General features: G+C 38.9%; 1 protein-coding gene and 1 pseudogene across 1 annotated transcript in view; one reads left to right on the top strand and one right to left on the bottom strand.

The window, feature by feature from the left end:
* The window catches only part of LRP12 (LDL receptor related protein 12), a 103,048-nt gene that overhangs the window by 65,821 nt on the left and 13,947 nt on the right, over positions 1-23,280 (bottom strand). The gene's annotated exons all lie outside the window — the stretch shown is intronic.
* On the top strand, positions 17,591-17,713 carry LOC122152235 (annotated as a pseudogene).

The following is a 23,280-nucleotide window of genomic DNA, read 5'->3' as shown; positions in this document are numbered from 1 at the left end:
GTTTTCATTCTCATTTGATTCAAGGAATTTTTCAATTTCACTTTTCATTTCTTCTCTTACCCAGTCTTTCTTAAGGAGGGTACTGTTCAGTTTCCATATATTTACTCTTTTTCCATTGATCTTCCTATTGTTGATTTGTAATTTGACAGCACTGTGATCTGAGAAGATGCTTTGCAGTATTTCAATGTTTTTAAATTTATGAAGGCTTGCTTTATGGCCTAACATAGGGTCTATAATGGAAAATGTTCCATGTGCACTGAAAAAGAATGTATATTGTGCTGCTGTTGGGTAAAGTGCTCTATAGATGTCTATAAGGTCAAGTTGGTGGACTGTATTGTTTAGCTCTTCTACATCTTTGTTGAGTTTCTTTCCAGTTGTTCTATCTTTCATTGAAAGTGGTATATTAAAGTCTCCCACTATAACTGTGGAGTCATCTATTTGCCTTTTCAACTCTTTTAAAGTCTGATTTGTATATTTTGGGGGTCTTTCATTGGGTCCACAGATGTTTATTATGGTTATATCTTCTTGTTCAATTGTGCCTTTAATCATTATATAATGTTCTTCCTTGCCTCGTATGGTGGTTTTTGTCTTAAAGTCAATTTGATCAGAAATTACTATTCCCACTCCTGCTCTTTTACGGTTGCCATTTGCTTGATATATCTTTTTCTAACCTTTGATTTTTAGTCTATTTTTGGCTTTGTCTCTAAGGTGTGTCTCTTGTAGACAGCATATTGATGGGTTTGGTTTTCTTATCCAATCTGCAACTCTCTGTCTCTTGAGTGGTGCATTTAATCCATTAACATTCAGTGTAATTATCAGCAAGTATGAATTGGTTGCTGTCATTTTGTTGTGTTTTTTCATGGTGTCCCTGGTTTCTTTGTTCCATATTATTTTCTGTCTGAGTCATTATGTTTATGAATTGTGTTATCATTTCCTTTGTTGCTGTTGTTTTAGTATTTGCTGAATATTTGTGCTTGTCTTCTTTTTTACTGTGATGTGAAGGTTACCCTGGGATTTATAATTTTCTCCCCAAGTTTGGAATAGTCCATTCTATCTTGCAACTCTCTTGACTTCCTCACCATTTAGAAGTTCTGTAACTACACAGTATTTTCCCTCTTTTTGGTTTGTAGTTGTCCTCATTTGCCAAATTGAAGTCTCTGGTTCCCTGTTTAGAATCCTGTACGCTTATTTTACTTTGGATATGACCATAACTGTGCTTTCTGGGTTATGTCATCTTGTGTATTAACGGTCAGTTGTTGTTTGCTATTTTTGGTTCTCTGTTCAAAGGACTCCCTTTAGTATCTCTTGTAAGGTTGGTCTGGTTTTAACAAATTCTCTTAGTTCCTGCTTATCTGGAAATATCCTAACTTCACCATCATATTTGAGGGGCAATTTTGCTGGGGATCTCTGGTGGCGCAGTGACTGAGGCATGTGACTGCTAACCAGAAGGCTGGTGGTTCAAACCCACCAGCCACTTCTCAGAAGGAAGATGGGGCAATCTACTTCCGTAGTGATACTGCCTTGGAAACCCAAGGAGGAGTCGCTATGAGTTGAAATCAACTTGACGGCATATTACAACAACAACAACATGTATTTCTTGGTTGAAAAATTTTCTCTTTCAGGATTTTATATATACCATCTCATTGCCTTCTCGCTTGCACGGTTTGCTGAGAAATCAAAGCTTATTCTTACTGGTTGTCCTTTGTAAGTTAACTTTTGTTTTTCCCGTGCTGCTTTCGGGATTCTGTCTTTGTCTGTGGTTTTAATGAGTTTGATGATGATATGCCTTGGTGATTTTCTTTTGGGGGTCTATCCTGTTTGGGGTTCATTGACTTCCTGAATGACTTCCATCATATCAAGGGAAGTTCCCTTCCAAAAAATCTTGGAGAATTTTCTCAGTGGTTTTATTTTTCTCTTCCTGTTCTGGAATTCCGACGACATGTAGGTTATTCCTTTTGATGGTATCTCACATGATTCTTAGGCTTCATTTTGTTTTGATCTTTTTTCTGACTGATCCCTTTCTAAAGAAGTATTTGTTTTCTATCTCATTAATTCTGTCTTCCATTGCATCAGTTCTACTCCTTTGCTCTTCCAATGTGTTATCTATCTATTTCTGACAATTTAGTATTCATCTTTTGGATTTCTATCTGTGGATTTAGAATCATTTCTAATTTTTCATTTATTTTGTCATTTTGTTCTTATGTTTTCTTCCAAAATTCTTCTAGGGATTTGTCTGTGTTTTCCTTGATCTGTCTCTCAATCCTTTGAAGATACCTAAATATAATTCTTTTGAATTCCTTATCAGGGAGTTCCAATGCTGTTTCTTCCTCAGGGATGTGTTCTGGGTCTGTATCCTGCTCCCTTGTTTCTACCACTTTATCCTGCTTCTTTGTGTGGACTGTGATGGTCTGCTGCCTCTGAGACATTGTTGTACTTAGATCCTTGTTAAATGTTTGTGAAGAGCAGCTAAGGGTGAGTCAGGCTCTTCTTGGTGGTTATTTATCATAGACCCGTTGGTGGAGAAGGAGGTGGTGACTCTCATTCAGTAAGTGAAGCTGCAGGAGGTGTGGGTGTAGTTGTCCTATGGGGATTGTTGCTGTCTCCCACTCAGTTAGGCAAAAATAACAATTGAATAACCATCAAAAAAGTAAAAGCAAATGGACAAAAAACACACCATGTAATCACATAGGAACAGTAACCAAAAAAGAGAAAAAGGAAAAAAACAAAACAAAACAAAAACCACCACAATATCTGGGGAAAGGTCAATAAGAGAAAAAAGTAAAGAAGGAGAATAATGAAGAAAAAAATGGGAAAAACACAAAAAGAAAAACAAGGAACAGGGTTACTCACAAGAAAGAAAAAAAAAAAAAAAAAAAAAAAAGGAACCAGGAACAGGGAAAAGAAAAAAAGCTGAAAAGTAGAACCTGGGAATAAAGAATAAAGAATAATAAAAAGGACAAAAGTGATAATAATAGTAGTAGTTTTAAAACAGACAAAAACAAACAAACTAGAAAAAAGAAAAAAAATCTGGTTAGGGTGGGACAGGGTACCCAGGCTCCATCAGAGCACAAAGAATGGTATGGAATTCCTGCCAGCCTAGAAGGTGGGTGGGAATGAGGGATGGCTGCACGTCCGTTCACCAAGAGGGTGTGATATATGAGAGTAATAAAACTCATAGCAATCCCTCCTTGGGTTTCCAAGGCAGTATCACTATGGAAGCAGATTGCTCGACCTTCCTTTTGAGGAGTGACTGATGCGTTTGAAACTGCCAGCCTTCTGGTTAGCCGTCAAGTGCCTTAGACACTATGCTACCAGAGCTCCTGGTTGTACCTTAAGAACTAAATTTTTAATATTCCTGAAGTTTAATTTAATTAACTAAATTTCAGTAGCCACACGTGGCAAATGACTACTACACCTCAAGTGCAGTCTAAATCCAATGAAAAATGTACAGGAAAAGCTGTGACACATGAAGATTTTAAGTTAAACTATGGAGGTACAGGAGCCCTGGTGGCACAGTGGTGAAAGTGCTTGGCTGCTAACCAAAAGGTTGGTGGTTTGAACCCAACAGCTGCTCCGCTGGAGAAAGATGTTGCAGTCTGTTTCTGCAAAGATTTAAACAGAAATCCACAGCCATGGAGTTGATTCGGACTTAGCATCACCCGATACGATACAGCAGAACTGCCCCTACGGTTTCCAAGGCTATACAGCCTTACAGAAGCAGAATGCCTCATCTTTATCTTACAGTGCAGCTGGTGGGTTCAAACCAGCGACCTTTTGGTTAGCAGCTGAATGCTTTAACCACTGTGCCACCAGAGTTCCTCTTAACAAATACACTGTAAGGTAAAAAAGACACAGAGAGACGAAAGATAGAAAGAAAGGGAGGGAGAAAAGAAAAGGAAAAGAAAAGGTTGTGCTGCGTGTGTGTGTGCGTGTGTGTGTGTGTGTGGGGGGTGTATACCCATAGATTGAAAAAGGCTTAAGGGAAGTATCCAACAATTACATGTACTTTATTTGGATTCTTATTCAAAAATATTAATGACATTCATAAGACTGTAAATGTGAGCCTTTTTTTTTCACAAAATCAAAGGAAAAATTAACAACTGTTCCTGGGGATGATAATGGCCTGGTACTTAAGATTTAAGTTAAAACACCCTTATCTTTTAAAGATGCATTCTAAAATATTTATGGATGAAATGACAGGATGTCTGAGATTTTCTTCAAAATAATGAGGGAGGAAGAATTTAATAGGGTTATAAATATGGTAAGGGTAGCCCTGGGATAATGATTGTTGGGGCAAGATATTTGGTATACAAGGTTAAGTATGTTATCCTATTTACTTTCGTAAATATTCTACATTCCTCATGACAAAACATTTATTAAAAACTAAAAAAAAGATCTCTCAGTGTATTATGCTATTTGCATGGTACACAAAATGCTCTGAATTAGAGACTTCTGCAAATTATTTATGTGTCCTAAAAATGTGTAGGCGTCTTAAGATCAGGTGGTTTTTTTTTTTTATTTTATGCATCTTTTTATTCCGTTTAATGTCTTAACTAAGCATCTTATATATGCAAAGTATATCAAATAAAATCCTCCCCATAATTATTACAACTCTGAACTTCTTCCTATATATTTAACTTTATAGACAGCACTGTAAGGAACCCTATAGATAATTCATGTGATAAATTATGTGAGAAGAAAATGAGGGCAAAGAGCTCAAAGCACAGGTCCTAGAATCTTCAAATCAGACATGCAGTAGCCTGGCCATTATTTTTTATTTGTGAAGAAGATATATGCATAGACAGCAAAGCCAGGCAAATGCTTTACTACCAACGAGGTTTTGCCCCAAGCTCTCAAATAAAACCCACTGCCATCAAGTTGATTCTGACTCACAGTGAGCACATAGGACAGAACAGAGCTCTCCCCACAGAGTTTCCAAGGCTATAAATCTTTACAGAAGCAAACTGCCACATTCTCTTTAGAGCAGAGCTGGTGGCTTCAAACTGCCATCATTTTGGTTACCAGCTGAATGCCTTAAACACTGTGCCACCAGAGCACCTAGCCCTCAAATAATCTGCTAAAAAGATAACCTTGATAGCTCATTTTGCCTAGGTTATACTCTGGTGGTATGGTGGTTAAAGCATTGGGCTGCTAACCAAAAGGTCCATAGTTAGAAACCACCAGTTGCTCAGTGGCAATCTGCTTCCATAAAGATTTACAGCTTTGGAACCACTTTAGGGCAGTTCTACTCCATCCTTTAAGGTCACTATCAGCCAGCACTGGCTCAACGGCAGTGGGCTTGGTTTTTCTGGGTATAAGTAGGCAGGAAAGAACACTTGTGGCTCAATGATTAAACTCTCAGCTGCTAACCAAAAGCTTGAGGTTCAAACTCACCCAGCTGCTCTGTGGAACACCTAGTGATCTGCTCCTATAAAGATTACAGCATAGAAAACCCTACAGGGCAATTCTATTTTGTCACAGGGGGCACTATAAGTTGAAACCTACTTGATGGCACCTAATAACAACAACATTCATAGGCAGACCTGAGATCTAGAACCAAAGCAGGTACAGTGGCCACTTTCTAATTTCGCAAATTCACCAGTCTTGGCCCTCTGCTTCTTAGAATGCCAAAGTGAAGAAAAGGCCAGACTTCGGGAAAGTCCACTAAAATGCACAAACTAGACGTGTGCAAGGCATAATGAGTCCAAGTTCCTTCTTTGCAGCTTTCTTGGGGCAAGTAGTGGTGGTTCTTAAATGTAAGCAGAGAAAAGTCCTACACTAAAGAATATCAAGACAGGGAAGAACCATATTCCTACCACTGGGTCCCAGTGAATGATCTTCACTTGAAGAATCTATTTCAACACCCTTCTACTTTGGAGAGGAGCTCTGGTGGCACAGTAGTAAGGCATCTGGCTGCTAGCCAGGTCAATGGTTCAAACCCACCAGCTGTTCCAGAGGAAAAAGATGAGGCAATATAAAGATTCACATTACAGCCTTGGAAATCCAATAGGAATTGCTATGAGTCAGAATGGACGTGATGCTAGTGGGTGGGTTCTACTTTAGAGAGGTTACAGGGAATATCTTCAAACCCTTGGACATGCAGTCTCGATGTCTCTCCAAAGCTTTACTCTTCTCAATAACATCTACCACATCCCCTATACCTCATTATTTCAAGTGACAGGAAAAATCACTTCTTGTAATTCAAGAAATTCCATCTATGAGCACTTGTGTTAGAAAATCTTTCTGTAGAAACGTCTGAAGGAATTACCTAGACTATCTTTTTTAGGAATTGGGTTCACAACTGAAAAGTCCAGTTATTCCATCATGTAATAATTTTTCAAGTATTTTGACACAATCCCAGGAGTAACTGATATTCCCACCTGAAGGTCCAGGAAGTTGAGACTCAACAGTTAAACCAACAAGTGTAATCTCATAGCTACTGAGGAACAGAATCTAGTATACAACACTAGGGTCTTATGTCACCAAGACTAGAAGATGTAGAAGCATTCTTGATAGATGCTTCTCTGTTGATGATGTCTAGATATAGTGCAGTAAGAGAAAACCAAAGGCATGTTTACTTACATTAACCAAGGTATGAAAGAATTTTAAGAAGATGAGTTGGCAACTATTGTCAAAAGCAAACCAAAAGGCAAGACAAAAATCTAATATAGTATGATAGCATGGTGATAAAATGGAATGTATATGAGCCTTGACATCAAAGAGTCTTGAATTTGACTCCTGCTTTCCCTACTGTTCATATGTGTTAAGTAAATGCCACAATACATTTCACTTCTACATACTTCAATATGCATCGCTAAATATATGGACATTCTCTTATATAACTAATGCTGTTATGCTAAAAGTCAGTAATTATCTTAGGTATTATTTAATATAAAAAACCAGTTGCTGTCACTTCTGACTCATGAAGACCCCATGTGTTTCACAGAACTGTACTCTTTAGGGTTTCAATGGCTGTGACCTTTGGAAGTAGACCATCAGACTTTTCTTCTGAGGCACCTCTGGGTAGATGAGAACCACCAACCTTTCCGTTAGTAGCTGAGCACATAATGGTTTGCAGTACCCAGGGACCTTATCTAACATAAACCAAAAACCAAGCCTGTTGCTATCAAGCGAATTCCAGCTCATAGTGACCCAGTGTGTTACAAAGTAGAACTGATCGCTACAGGATTTTCAAGGCTAGCAAGGATATCAAGATGCATAACCTTAAATTCTACAGGCAGAATCATAAAGTAGCATAATCTCTTTTGAAAACACAAACCCTGGTTCTAATTATGTGGCCTAAAGAAAATTATTTAATTTCTCTGCGGCTGGTTGTTGTTGTCATCAATTCTGACTCAGAGCAACCCTACGTAGAACCAAATTAAACAGCGCCTGGTCCTGGGCCATCCTCACAATCCTTTCCATGCTTGAGCCTGTTTTTGCAGCCACTGTGTCAACCCTTCTAGTTGAGTGTTCCCTCTTTTCTCTGACCGTCCACTTTATGTAACATGATATCCTTCTCCAGGGACTGGTCCCTTCTGACTACATGGCCAAAGTAGGTGAGACGAAGTCTGGCTATTCTTGCTCCTATGGAGCAGTCTGGCTGCACTTCTTCCAAGACAGATTTGTTCATTCCTCTGGCAGTCCATGGTATTTTCAATATTCTTTGCCAACACCACAATTCAAAGGCATCAATTATTCTTCAGTCTTTCTTATTCACTGTCCAGCTTTCACATGCATAATGAAAATACTATGGCTTGGGTTGTTGTTGTTGTTAGATGCCATCAAGTCAGACCCGACTCACAGGGACCCCTCCTTGGGTTTCCAAGGCAGTATCACTACGGAAGTTGATTGCCCAACTTTCCTTCCGAGGAGTGGCTGATGGGTTTGAACCGCCAGCCTTCTGGTTAGCAGTCAAGTGTCTTAGGCACTATGCTACCAGAGCTCCCATGGCTTAGGTTGTTGTTGTTGTTGTTGTTGTTATATGCCGTCGAGTCGGCCCCGACTCATAGCGACCCCTCCATGGGTTTCTGAGGCAGTATCACTACAGAAGTAGGATTGCCCAACCTTCCTTCCGAGGAGTGGCTGGTGGGTTAGGCAGACCTTAATCTTCAAAGCAACATCTTTGCTCTTCAACACTTTAAGAAAATCTTTTGCAGCAGATTTTCCCAGTGTAATACGACATCTGATTTCTTTACTGCTGCTTCCGTGGGTGTTGACTGTAGATCCAAGTAAAATGAAATCTTTGACAACTTCAATCTTTTCTCCATTTATCATGCTGCTGCTTACTGGTCAGTTGTGAGGATTTTTGTTTTCCTTATGTTGAGGTGTAATCCATACTGTACACTGCAGTCTCTGATCTTCATCAGTAAGGGCTTCAAGTCATCTTCACTTTCCCAATCAAGATTTTACCATCTGCATATTGCAGGTTGTTAATGAGTCTTCCTCTAATCCTGACGCCACGTCACTGATATAGCCCAGCTTCTCTGATTATTTGCTCAGTATACAGCCTGAGTAAGTATGGTGCAAGGTTACAACCCTGAAACGTACCCTTCCTGATTTTAAACCATTCAGTAACCCTATGTTCTGTTTAAATGACTGTTCTTGGTCTATGTACAGGTTCCTTGTGAACACAATGAAGTGTTCTGGAATTCCCATTCTTTATGATGTTATCCATAATTCGTTATGATCCACACAGTTGAATGCCTCTGCACAGTCAATAAAACACAAGTAAACATCTTTCTGGTATTCTTTGCTTTCAACCAAGATCCACCTGACACCAGCAATGATATCCCCCATTCTATACGCCCTCTTAATGAATCCAGCTTGTTATTTCTGACAATTCCCTGTCAATATACCACTGCAATGGTTTTTTAATTATCCCTAGCAAAATTTTACTTGTGTAAAATATTAATATTTTAATATCAATAATATAGTTGAATAATTTCCACATTCTGTTGGATCACCTTTCTTTGGAATGGGCACAAGTATGGATCTCTTCCAGTTAATTGGCTGGGTAGCTGCCTTCCAAATTTCCTGGCATAAATGAGCAAATGCAGCCAGTGTTGTATCCATTTGCTGAATGCCCACTGAGATGGGCATTCTATCAATTCCTACAGCCTTGCTTTTTGCCAATTCCTTCAGTAAAGCTTGGATTTCTTTCTTTAGTACCATTGGTTCTTGATCGTATGTTATCTCCTGAAATGGCTGACTGTTGACCAATTCTTTTTGATACAGTGACTCTGTGTATTCTTTCCATCTTCTTTTGATGGTTCGTGCATCTTTTAATATTTTGCCCTTTGTTGTTGTTGTTATGTGCTGTTGAGTTGGACCCGACTCATAGCAACCCCTCCTTGGGTTTCCGAGGCAGTATCACTACGGAAGTAGATTGCGCAACCTTCCTTCCAAGCGGTGGCTGGTGGGTTTGAACCACCAGCCTCCTGGTTAGCAGTCAAGTGCCTAGGCACGATGCTACCAGAGCTCCTCCTTAGAATCTTTCAATAGTGAAATTCAAGGCTTGAATTTTTTCTTCATTTCTTTCAGCTTGAGAAATGCCAAGTGTGTTCTTCTTTGTGGCTTAGTTTCCTATAAAATAGTGTTAAAATTGGATCCACCTCATAGTGTTGATATAAAAATAAAATTAATTAATATATATAATGCATGTAGAACAATGCTGTGAGGTGCAGAAAGCAATTTGGCCTTTGTTCTGGTTCCTGAGAACTAGAACACACTTGAGGCTAATGAATGGAAGCTGACTAGACCAAGAGGAATAATCTGGTGGCCTGACGTTGACTTGCCTCAGTAGGCATGGTGTAATCTATCATGGACATGTGGAAAGGCCAGTAAGAACCTAGCTCAGTTAAGCTTCTTGATTGGTGAGAATATCTGCTCTCAAAAGAGTTGCACACCCCTAGGGACATGGAAGCTTCATGTTGGGGACCATCCCAGACACCATCCTTCATTTATATCCTTTTTGGTTATAGTAAATTTGTAGCCATAGTATGGTATACTCTCCATGAAATTTGTAGATCATTCCAGTGAATTATTTAACCCAAAGGGGCTGTGCAACCAAGTAGGTTAGGAAGTGAGGGTGTTGTGTAGATTCCTGAGTTTGTTGGTATCTTGAAGGGGCCCTCGGACACTAGCCTTGAACCTGTGGCCAGCAAACTTAGGACTAGTATTTGCCTATTTGGCATTCTGAAGAATGGTGTTCTTTTAACCTGAGCTCTGACCTAGCTATGGATGACTGGTGTCAAAGAAGGGCTGCTCGAAGCTGGTCTGAAGGACAGTGTCCTTCTAACTTGTAAGTTCTGACCCATCTCTGGGTAGCCTGCACTAGAGAGAATGCCACTTGGGGGGCTGGCAACAAGGATGGAGAAGTGAGAAAGGAAGGACTGGCTCAATCTCCACATTTTGGGGATTGGATCCATACTGATCTTTACCATGCCACTGGCAACAAAGGTGGGATTTCCCCACATTACTCCTTCCTTAGTACAAAAACTACATGATAAGTGTTTAGTAATTATTTTTATTATTTTATTTTTTTGAGAAAAAACTGTGCACAGTCTAATGTCCAACATTAGGGAAACCATTTGTGAATAAGAAATAATATGGAAAATGTTCAAGATATGTCTAGTAATACCATTAAACCCATCAGCCAGAGATCACCATTTCTACTGGTCATGTATAAATGTTCATCTCATTGCACCCTAATCACATTTTTACTTTTACTTATTTAATGAATTGGTATGTGGTACTTTATTTGTATTTCTTCCACTGCCTGTGAAATTTTCTTTCTAATTTTATTAGCCATTCAATTACTGTTGCTACAAATTGCTTTTCGTCTATATAAATCTACTGAGGAAGAAAATTAATATTTGATGTAGAAAGTATTTACGTAAGTTATTTAATAGCCTCACAACAAACCTTCAGGGTAGGTAGCATAAAATCCAGCATCTTGCCATCTGAAAATCTCAACTGATGGCAAACCAAAAATCAATTCAGAAAACACTAATGACCTGGCATCTCTGGCTCATCTGTCAGTACCACAAGCAGATGAATTCCAGTAATGAATTAGAAAGAGTAAATGTATCAGCAATCAATCAGCTTGCTTACAAGCTACATTAACGAGTTTAGAGAGGTATTTAAGTAAAACTATAAAAAGCCGGTATAGTGCGAAGGAACCGTTTCAAGTGCTGAGGAGCAAGGATATCTCCTTGAGGACTAAGGTGCGCCTGACACAAGCTATGATATTTCCAATTGCCTCATATGCATGTGAGAGCTGGACAATGAATAAGGAAGACCGAAGAAGAGTTGATGCTTTTGAGTTGTGGTGCTGGCGAAGAATGCTGAAAGTACCATGGACTGCTAAAAGAACTAACAGATCTGTCCTGGAGGAAGTGCAGCCAAAATGCTCCTTGGGAGCAAGAATGGCCAGACTTCGTCTCACCTATTTTGGTCATGTTGTCAGAAGGGACCATTCCCTGGAGAAGGATGTCATGCTTGGTAGGGTGGAGGGTCGACGAAAGAGGGGGAGGCCTTCAAGGAGATGGATTGATACGGTGGCTGCAATGATGAGCTCAAGTATAGCAGGGATTGTGGGGCTGGCGCGGGATCGGGCAGTGTTTCGTTCTGCTGTGCATGGCGTCGCTATGAGTCGGAAACGACTTGACGGCACTTAACAACAACAACAACAACAGTGTGATGGTTAAGATTACCGATTCTGTAGCCAAGCTATCTGGGTTCAAATGCTAGCTCTTCTAGTTACTGATTATGACGGCAAAGACACTCAGCTTCTGTTAGGACTGAATTCTCTTCCTAAAACACATGCTGGAATCATAATCCCCATCCCTATTTATGACAGGGTTTTGTTATGTTGCTATTAGCAGCCATTGAGCTGACACCAACTCATGGCGACCCATGTGTTGCACTGTAGAACTGCTCCCTGGGTTTCCTTAGCCGTAATTTCAACAGAAGGAGATCGCCAAGTCTTCTCTCCCATGGTACTCCTGTGGAGTTCAAACTGACAACATTTAGACTAGCAAAAACCAAACCAGACCAAACTCATTGCCGTTGAGTAGAGTTCGACTCATAGTGACCCGTCTTTGAGTTTCCAAGGTGGTATCTCTATGGAAGTATGTTGCCCAACCTTCCTTCCCAGGAGTGGCTGGTGGTTCCTTCTGGTTAGCAGTCAAGTGCCTCAGGCACTATGCTATTTAGGTTAGCAGTCAAGTGCAAATCACTTGAACCACCAAAAGGACTTTGTTATGATAATGAGGGCATTATTAGTGTAGGTTGAGTCCTAAATCTAATCTAATGTCTAGGTTATAAGAAAAGCCAATTAGCTGCAGAACCAAGCACAGACAAGGTGGTGGTGTCAGGGACAGATGCCAGTGAAGATCACCAAGGAATGGAGGCGCACCCAGACTACAGACATGAGAAAGACCAGGATCTTCCCTCACAGCCAACAGAGGGAGGCTTCCTCTAGAGCCAGTGCCTGAATTCACACTTCTAGCCTTCCAGCCTGTGAGAAAAAAGATATTTCTGTTTTTTTCATTTTTTTTTTTTTTTTAAATTAGGATTTGGGTGAAGATTTACAGAGTAAATTCACTTTTCATACAGCAGTTCACATATACTTTGTCTCATGTCATTGACCAAAATTTACAATGCAGCAGCTCCCCTCACACTTCCTCCCCATAGTTACCTCCTCCCAGTGTCCATCCCTTCATACTCTTCGAGAGGCCCATTGTCTGCCAACCCTGTATATGATCTTGGATACACTCTCCATTTAGACATACATAATTGTTTAGCTTGTTCACCCATCTATCCGTCCCTATACCCATGTTTGCTTTCATTAACAACTCAGTATTGTATTTACAAAGGGGTTCATATTTGTTGTTTGTACTGCCCATGTAACTCTCTCTGTCTTTCTCATCCTCAATGCTGCCATATTGGTCACTCACATTTGGTACATTGAGATTTCTGTTTTTTAAAGTCACCCCCTTGTGGTATTTCTATTACAGCAGGACTATCAAATTAAGACAGTTTCTCTGTTCCTCAGTGTCCTTATCTGTAAAGTGAAAATAATAATAGTATTATGCTCACAGGGTTGTTATTAGAAGTAAATGAGTGTGTATGTGTGTGTGTACATACCTATATGGACACACATTTATGCACACACACATACATGCACATACACACACAGCACAATTGGAACAATGCCTGGCACACAGTAACTGCTATGTAAGCGTTTGCTATTGTTACAAGAACCAGTCAATCCATCAGTCTCTCCTTGTCTCCTTGCTACTATTTCATATAGCACAGCTTGCTATTCAAACACAGTACTGTATTGCGACTATTGCCAAATAAGTATTTCTACTTTAATTAGACATAAACAGTTGGGTGATCAAGGTATGATTTAAAAAAGTGCTCATGATGATACTACAGAAATTATTTCTTTAGAAAAACAGGAAAACAAACAAATAAAAAAATCAATACGGCTCACATACACCATGGGGATTACTAACCTCCTAGAGCAGTGCTTCTCAAACTTGAATATGAAATCAATCACCTGCAGATCTTGTTAAAATGAAGATCTAATACAATATTGGGCCAGGGTCTGAGATTCTGCATTTCTGACAAGCTGCCAGGTGGTGCCCAGGCACTGCTTCAAGAACAGTACTGTGCCCAACCAGGATGTGGAGTTCATGAATGAGCTTTAAGGAGTTCTGGAGTCACATGAAATCATATACAAAATTTTCTGTGAATGTGTATAAGTGGATTTTTCCCTCCTCAGAAAAGGCTCTTACCATATTCTCTGGGGTAGGGGTGAGAGTAGGGGACAAGGTAAAGACAGAGTTAGAAAGTTAGAGGAATGAGAGAGTCACAAATCAGACAGATTGATAGATGACATACACATACATATACATATACATATACAGGTATGAAAGGAGCTCTGGTAGCGTAGTGCCTAAGGCATTTGACTGCTAACCAAAAGGCTGGTGCTTCAAACCCACCACCCACTCCTCAGAAGGAAGACGGGGCAATCTACTTCCATAGTGATACTGCCTCGGAAACCCAAGGAGAAGTCACTATGAGTCAAAGTTAGATTTTTGGTTTTATAGGTATGAAAAAACAAAATTGCCATTATAAAAAATATTTCTAAATTGACATATTATAGACAAATTATAAGGCGCTCTGGTGCTGCAGTACCCAAGGCATTTGACTGCTAACCAGAAGGTTGGCAGTTCAAACTAAACAGAAGGTTGGCGGTTCAAACCCACTAGCCACTCCATGGAAGAAAGATGGGGCAATCTACTTCCATAAAAACTTTACCACCTTGGAAACCCAATGAGGGCCACTAAGAATTGGAATTGACTCAATGGCAGTGAGTTTGGTTTTGGTTTTAGACAAATTATAATTTAGAAAAATAAACTGAAGAATCTTTCAATTTTACAATAAAAAGATAAGATTATAAAAATCTAAGAGACATAAAAAACATAAAGGCAGGATATCGATTATTCACTTAATAGGAATTCAAGAAGGAGAGACCATATAGAAAAAAAAAAAAACTAAAACTCAACTGCTGTTGAGTTGGATCCAACTCACAGTGACCCCTCCGTGGGTTTCCGAGGCAGTATCACTACGGAAGTAGATTGCCCAACCTTCCTTTTGAGAAGTGGCTGGTGGGTTTGAACCGCCAGCCTTCTGGTTAGCAGTCAAGTGCCTTAGGCACTACGCCACCAGATGTATGTGTGTAAATATAGTCATGCTATATTTACACACACGTTTTACAAAACTACCTTTAGAATATACATTTGCATATGTTCAGATAAAATGGCCCATCAAATATTAAATAGTCATAGTGACTGGAGATACTTTCTTTGCTGTAATCTTAACAGAAGATTGCCAGGCCTTTTCTTCCGTGGTACTGCTGGCTGGGTTCAAACTCCCAACATTTAGGTTAGCAGTCAACTGTAAATCATATTCTCTTTTACTAAATTCAACTACACAGATGAGTACCAGTGTGAAAACTACAAAGACTTTTAAAAAAAATTATTGTAAGCTTCCAAAAAGGAAATAAAACAAAGGAATAAGAATTTAAATGGCATAAGATTTGTATCTGGTAAACTTAAAGTTACAAGATGATAAAGGAACATACATAGAATTCTGAACAGAAAATACTGGAACCTGAAATTCTGTACCTAGTCCAACCATTACTCTAGTGTAAGGGCAAATTAAATAAACATTTTCAGCTCTGTAGCAGCTAAAAATATAAATAACCCATATATATTTCTGCATGTGTGTCTGTGTAATAAAGAACATATATTCAAGATTATACTTCAGAAAAATAAAAAACAAATTTTTTTAAATCTGATCGAAGATTTTTTTAAAAAAAGGATATCAAATAAATAATTAAGGAAGAGGGAAAGAAAACTTGAGTCAAATTAATTGTTTGTAATTTGGTTGTAAATTTTAATGCATCTGGTCAACTGGTTTGGGGGAATATTCTAACACTTTTTTATTTTCCTTGATTATGAATAATTTCAAACACAAACAAAACAGAAAGGATAGAATAATTCCCTATTAGTACCCTCTCAACCTCCCAGCTTCAGCAATAACATGCTTCATCTAATCATTTTAAAGATGATTAAAAAAGGCATGTTAGTGCAAAATAAGCAGTAGAAAATAAAAAATAAGATTATATTATCAAAACCTTGTGCCTGAGGTCACTCAGTAAATTGTGGAGTAGGATTTGATTTCAGACAGTCTGGTGCCAAAGCCCTCGATCTTAAACGAAACTGAAATGCTGGTGATATACTATGCTACAAAGACAATCAATGAATTAGAAACAGTGAAAGTTCAACAGGATCCAATCTGACTACTACACAATGAAAGTAAATAGAAAACAAAGATAGCTCCAAATCTAATCAATTGAAAATAAAATATATCCTTCTTAATAAACGGTAACATTACGCAACGCAACCACTGCCACGGAGTTGAATCCGACTCACAGTGACCCCTCGAGTTTCCGAAGCAGTATCACTACAGAAAGAGGTTGCCCAACCTTCCTTCCGAGGAGTGGCTGGTAGGTTTGAACTGCCAGCCTTCTGGTTAGCAGTTAAAAATGAAAATTACAAGTCATGTGAAATTTCATGAAAAATATAAATATTCAATGTGAAGGTATAAAATGTGGCTAAAACACTACTCAAAAGAAAGCATACATCCTTATTTTTAAAGAACATTATTGTTGTTTTTATTAGCTCCCTCTGAGTTGGCCCCTGACTCATGGTGACTGTGTGTGTCAGAGTACAACTGTGCTCCACTGAGTTGTCAATGGCTGATTTTTCAGAAGTAGGTCTTTCTTTGGAGGTACGTCTAAGTGGATGTGAACCTTCAACCTTTCATTTAGCAGCCAAGCATGTTAACTGTTTACACTACCCAGGGATCCCTTTTAGAAAATGTTGTGTGTTGCTGAGTCAATTCCAAATCACAGTAACCCTTAAGGCAGAGTTTAACTGCCCTATGGGCTGTAATCTTTACGTGGGCAAATCATCAGGTCTTTTTTTCCCAAGAAGAAGCTGGTGGGTTCAAACTGCCAATCTGCATTAGCAACTAAGCACCTGACCATTGCATCACCAGGGCTGCTTTCTCAGAAAATAGACTTAACTCTGAAAAATAAATTTAAGAAAGACTGGGAGAGAACACCAGAATGTGAAGTTCCACCAATTAATGGTGCGTTTAACGTTTTTTTGCTTCTGGTTTCCCCCAACCTGAACTCAGTTCAACCCCACACTTGGACATGACCGCTATGGCACAGTGTGAGACGCAGGGGCAACCCTCTAGTTCTGGCTCGAGGACTGCAAAAGGGAACGCTTACAGCTCCAGGTAGGAGCTCTGGTAGTGTAGTGCCCAAGGCACTTGACTGCTAACCAGAAGGCTGGCAGTTCAAACCTACCGGCCACTCCTTAGAAGGAAGATGAGGCAATCTACTTCTGTAGCGATACTGCCTCGGAAACCCAAGAAGGGGTCACTATGAGTCGGGTCTGACTCAACGGCATATAGCAACAACAACAGTTAGTCTATATAGTTTTTAATGTTAGTCACTGTATTTTCAGTTCAAAAATTTCATTTTTTTACACCTCCTATTTATATTTTAGTATTTTTGTTTATAGTTCATTTAAACGTCTTTTTAAAGCTGCCTTAAAGTCCTAGTCAAATAATTCCAACAGCTGTATAAACTTGTAGACATCTGTTACTGTTTTTTCTTGCATGAGTTATAAGTTGGCATTTTCATGATTTTTTTGTATGCTGTAATTTTGGTTTGTACCTTGGGCATTATATTATGAGATTCTATGTCTTGTTTATAGCCTATGGGAAATATTGATACTTTGTTTTTACTTTTCTGTGTTTCAGTGTCAGATTGGTTTTGAAAGCCTTTACAGTGCTATTCAGGCCTATACCTCGTCTGAGACTCCTAGTCATCAGTTGTGGGCCTGGGTGGAGAGCCTTGCTCTGTTAATCAGTATCATATTTATGCATGTGCACATCAGGAGTGGCCCCAGGACTTCATTAAAAAACTTTATGGGATGCACGGTTTGGATTTATGACAGGCCCATCTCATAGTGTCCCATGCCAGAGCAAAGTGTAGCCCAGAACCGTTGCCTGGCCTCCTTGCCCATAGGTTTTGGGTCCGGAAGCGGGTTGCACAGTGGAAAAAAAAAAAAGTTTATGAGGCTGCTATCCTGAAATCCTCACCCTTTGTCATTTCCTGGTTACTTTCCATTTCCCCACTTTTAGACCATATGATTGTCAGATTTTAAATGGTCAATACCAGTCCATTTCCGGATAGGCAGCCAGAACAGGTAAGGCAGATTGGGGAGAGCCCCCAGGTGGCAGGGAGCAGTGGCAGACAGGGTCAGCAGGAACACGTAGGGGGAAGCCCAGGAAGTAAGCGGAGCGGTTGGAATAGCTAAGGGAGACAAACTTGTCTGTCAGTTTGTTGTACTGTGGTGGCTGCATGTTGCTGTGGGCTGGAGGCTGTGCCAACATGTGCCCATGGGGGACCAGTTTCAGTGGAGCTTCCAGACTGAGACAGAGTCAGAAGGAGGAAGAAGCCATCAAATTCTCAAAGAATTGGCCAGTGAAAACATTATGAATAGTAGTGAAACACTGTCTGATATATTACTGGAAAATTCTATGAATAGCCCTGAAGCACTGTCTGATATAGTGCCAGAAGATAAGGCTCTCAGGTCGGAAGGCACTCAAAATATGACTGAGAAAGAGCTGCCTCATCAGAGTAGAGCCGACCTTAATGATATGGATAAAGTAGAGCTTTCGGGGCCTCCATTTGCTGAAGTGACACAACTCAATATATTGAGAAGAAACAGCTGTAAATATCCATCAATAATTGGAACATGGAATGTACAAAGTATGAATCTAGGAAAATTGGAAGTTGTCAAAAATGAAATGGAATGCATGAAGACTGATATCCTAGGCATTAGTAAGCTGAAATAGACTGGTTTTGGCCATTTTGAATCAGATAACCGTATGATCTACTATGCTGGGAATGACAAATTGAAGAGGAATAGCATGGCATTTATCATCACAAAGAATGTTTCAAGCTATCCTGAAGTACAATGCTGCCAATGACAGAACAATATCCATATGCCTACAAACAAAAGCCAGTTAATACTACTATTATTCAAATTTACACACCAACCACCAAAGTAAAGATAAGGAAATTGAAGATTTTCACCAATTCCTGCAGTCTGAAATTGACCAAACATGCAATCAAGATGTGCTGATTATCACTGGTGACTGGAATGCAAAAGTTGGAAACAGAGAAGAATCACCGAAGTTGGAAAATGTGGCCTTGGAGACAGAAATGATGCTGGAGATTGCATGATAGAATTCTGCAGGACCAACAACTTATTCATTGCAAATACCTTTTTTCAACAACACAAACGGTGGCTACACAGGTGGACTTTGCCAGATGGAGTACACAGGAAACAGACTGACTACATCTGTGGCAAGAAGAGATGGAGAAGCTCAGTATCTTCAGCCAAAACAAGGTCAGGAGCTGACTGTAGAACAGACAATCAACTGCTCATATGCAGGTACAAGTTGAAGCTGAAGACAAGTCCAAGAGAGCCAAAATAAGACCCTGACTATATCCCTCCTGAATTTACAGACTGTCTAAAGAACAGATTTGATTCACTGAACACCAATGACCAAAAACCAGAGGAACTATGGGGTGATACCGAGAACATCATCCATGAAGAAAGTAAAAGATCATTAAAAAGACAAAAAAGGAAGAAAAGACCAAAATGGACATCAGAACAGACTCTGAAACATGCCCTTGAACGGAGAGTAGCTAAAGAAAATGGAAGAAATGACAAGATAAAAGAGCTGAACAGAAGATTTCAAAGAGCAGCTCAAAAAGACAAAGTCAATTATTATAATGAAATGTGCAAAAAAAAAGAACAAGTCTGTCCTAGAAGAAGTGCAGCTAGAATGCCCCTTGGAAGCAAGAATGGCCAGACTTCTTCTCACCTACTTTGGTCATACTGTAAGAAGGGACCATTACCTGGAGAAGGATATCATGCTTGGCAAAATGGAGGGACAATGAAAAAGGGGAAGGCCCTCAATGAGATGGATTGACACAGTGGCTGCAACAATGGGCACAGGTATAGCAAAGATCGTGGGGCTGGCACAGGACCGGGCAGTGTTTCGTTCTGCTGTATATGAGGTCACTATGAGTTGCAGACAACTTGACGGCACCTAACAACAACAACAGACTGACTAGCAGATTAGAGATGACAGGAGAGTCAATAAAACTGAAAAGAGCTCAAAAGTAATTCCCCAATACGACTGGAGAGGAAAAAAGATATTTTTTGGGAAAAAAGCAGAGACTCAAGAATCCATGGAACAATCTAAGATCTAACATTCATGTCACTGAATTTCCAGAAAGAGAGAAGAATGTTAGTGGGGCTGATTTTTTTTAGATAAAGAAGCTAAAAATTTATAAAGTTTGGTGAGAGACATAATCCTACAGATTATGATTCTACAGATTCATTCAAACTGAGAAAATCTGATCCAGGATAAACTCAAAGAAATTCATACTCAACCATAAACAAATTTCTGAAAAATTAAAGCCAACAACAACAACAAACCCTGAAAGCAGCTAGATAAAAAGAAGTATCTGTAAGGACCCATGATTTGAACAACTGTAGATTTCTCATGACAAACTATGGAGGCACAGCAGTCAAAAGAAACTATCCTCAAGGAAGTCCAGGTGTCTGACTTACTAGATAAAGGTATGATCAAAGAGCTTATAAAAAAAAAAGCCCATGTCAAAGAAGTAAAAAAAAACTAAAAGTACGAGAATGAGGTCTCACCAAATAGCAAATGCCAATAGACACAGAAATTATTGAAAAGAATAATTTCTGGAGTTGAAAAGTACAAAACCTAAAATGAAAAATTTAAAGATAGGTCAATTAATATTACCCCATATGAGAAAGAACGAAGGAAAATGAACAAAGACTAGAAATCTGTGAACCACCACCAAGTATACCAACATCCATACACTGGGAATCCCAGGAGAAAGAGGAGAGGGGGCAGAAAGAATATTTGAAGAAATAATTTGATTTTTAAAAAACTGATGTACACAATTAATAAGGTGAACAAAATCCAAATAGAATAAACTAAAAAAGATTCATACCTAGACACATCATAATCAATCTATAAAAGACAAAGACAGAATCTTACAAGCAGCAATAGAGAAGCAATTTGTAACACAAGAAGACTAACAGCTGATTTCTAATCAAGACTTATGGAAGCCAGCAGTCAGCAAAACTGTCCTTACAAAATGAAATACAGATTATGATATTGCCAGGCAAATTACCAATTGGGTGGTTCCATCACTAGTGATCTGTCATACAATACTACAAAGGATGCCCTTCAAGTAGAAATGAAAAGACACTAGACAGTAATTCAAATAGCAATGAAGAAATACACAAACAGGTAAAGCTAACCAGATAAATATAAATGTGTGTTTTGTTTGTAACTTATTTTATCCTATCTAATTTGAAACCTAACTGCATAAAACAATAATTATACATCTGTGTTAAGAGCTATACAATACATAAAGATGTAATTTGTATGACAACAATGGCACAAAGACAGGGCAAGAAATGGAGCTACAAGGGAGCAAAGATTTTGTAAACTGCTGAAACTTTATTGGCACTAATCAGAACTAGACTGTTACCTGGACAACCATTTAGGAAATAACTAAAAAAATATAATAGAAGAAATGACAACTGAATTAAAATGGTACACTAGAAAATATCTACTTCACATAAAAGAAGGCTCTATGTTTACAGAGGAACAAAAAAGACACAAAACAGAAATAAATAGCAAAACGACAAGAGACAGACTTCAGATTTTAAGAACAAATAAGGTTGAAAGTAAAAGTAAGGAAAATGATACACCATATAAACAATAACTGAAGACAGTTGGAATGGCTATACTAATATCAGACAAAATATGCCTTAAGACAAAACTGTTACTAGAGACAAAGGAGGACATTTTATAATGACTTAAAAAAAAAACCAAACTCACTACCGTGGCGTTGATTTGACTTATAGCGACCTCTCCTTGGGTTTCCGAGGCAGTATCTCTACAGAAGTAGATCACCCCATCTTCCTTTCAAGCAGTGGCTGGTGGGTTTGAACCACCAGCCTTCTGGTTAGCAGTCAAATGCCTTAGGCACTATGCCACAAGAATTCCCTACCTAACAATAGAGCCATAAACTAATATTCTCCAGGACAGACAGTATGTTAGATCATTAAAAAAATAAAATAAAGACTCTGTAAATTTGAAAGGATTAAAATAATAAAAATTATGTTCATAGATAATGGGATAAAATTAGAAATCAGTAACAAATGGAAATTCACAAATACATGAAAAATTTAAAATAGACTCCAAAATAACCTACAGATCAAAGAAATCACAAAAGAATTAGAAAATATTATGAGATGAACGAAAATTAAAACACAACATATCAAAACTAACAAATACATCTGAAAGAGTACTCAGGGAAATTTCAAGCTGTATACCTTCATATTAAAGAAGATCTCAAATCAATAACCTAACTTTCTACCTAAAAAAAATATAAAAAAAGAAGACCAAACTAAACCTAATGCAAAAGGAAGGAAATAACAAAGATCAGAACAGAAATAAATGAAATAAATAAGTAAATAGAATCAGTGAAACCAAATTGATTCTTTGAAAAAGATTTTAAAAAAAAAAAAAAAAAAAAAAGACAACCTTTAAGCAAAACTGACCAAGATAAAATAGAAGACTTAATTAGAAATCAAAGAGGGAACAGTATCACCAATCCTACAGAAGTAAAAAAGATTTTAAGGGAATATTATGAATGTATATACCAACAAATTAGATAGCCTAGGTGAAGTGGAAAAATTATTAGAATGATGAAACTACTGAAACAGATACAAAAAGAAACAGAAAATCTGAACAGACCTATAATCCACTTCCATCAAGTCAATTCCAACTCATAGCCACCCTTTTAGAACAGAGGAGGGTTTCCAAGGCCGTAAATCTTCGCCAAAGCAGACTGCGTCATCTTTCTTCCACAGAGCAGCTGATGGGTTTGAACCACTGACATTTTGGTTAATAGTCCAACGCTTTAACCACTATGCCACCAGAGCTCCTTGGACCTGAAACAAGTAAATTAAATAATAAAACAAAAAAACCTTCTGTGGTATAGTAAATTACTTTGTGTGGCTTTTCTACCCATAAGTCTTTGTAAACTCCAAGGTGGGATTTGCTATGAGCAACTGAGGAGTTCCTGATTGCTGAAGGTGTCCACCTGGAGTATTTCTGTTGGGAGTGGCACAAAACAATGTTCTGGGAGGTGCTTAGAGTTCTGATGCTATAATTGGCTAGTTTGACCACCCTGCCAGGCTCAAAAAGGAGGCCTCCTGGAGGCAGAACTCTCTCAAGACTGCTGGTCGAGGAAGACTTGCTATGGAAAGAGACACGGGCTCCAGAGACACGCATTGCTGGGAAAGAGACGCAAGAGACATGCACCCCGGAAAGAGACTGTGAGAGACTGTTGGCTGAGGGACGGTGGGCTGGGAGAGAGACTGAGCGTTCTTCCTGAACTTGAGTTGTAGACTGGTGCTTCCCTAGTAAACCCTGTAATCTGTGAGTTCTGTGTGGCCACTACAGTGAATTATCGAACCCAGGAGAGAGGTG

The sequence above is a fragment of the Orycteropus afer genome, unplaced genomic scaffold, assembly GCF_000298275.1.
Source record: "Orycteropus afer afer isolate SDZICR_OR568_19922 unplaced genomic scaffold, OryAfe1.0 scaffold00021, whole genome shotgun sequence".
NCBI classification, from domain to species: Eukaryota; Metazoa; Chordata; class Mammalia; order Tubulidentata; family Orycteropodidae; genus Orycteropus; species Orycteropus afer.
This window is presented reverse-complemented; position numbering and strand designations above follow the sequence as displayed.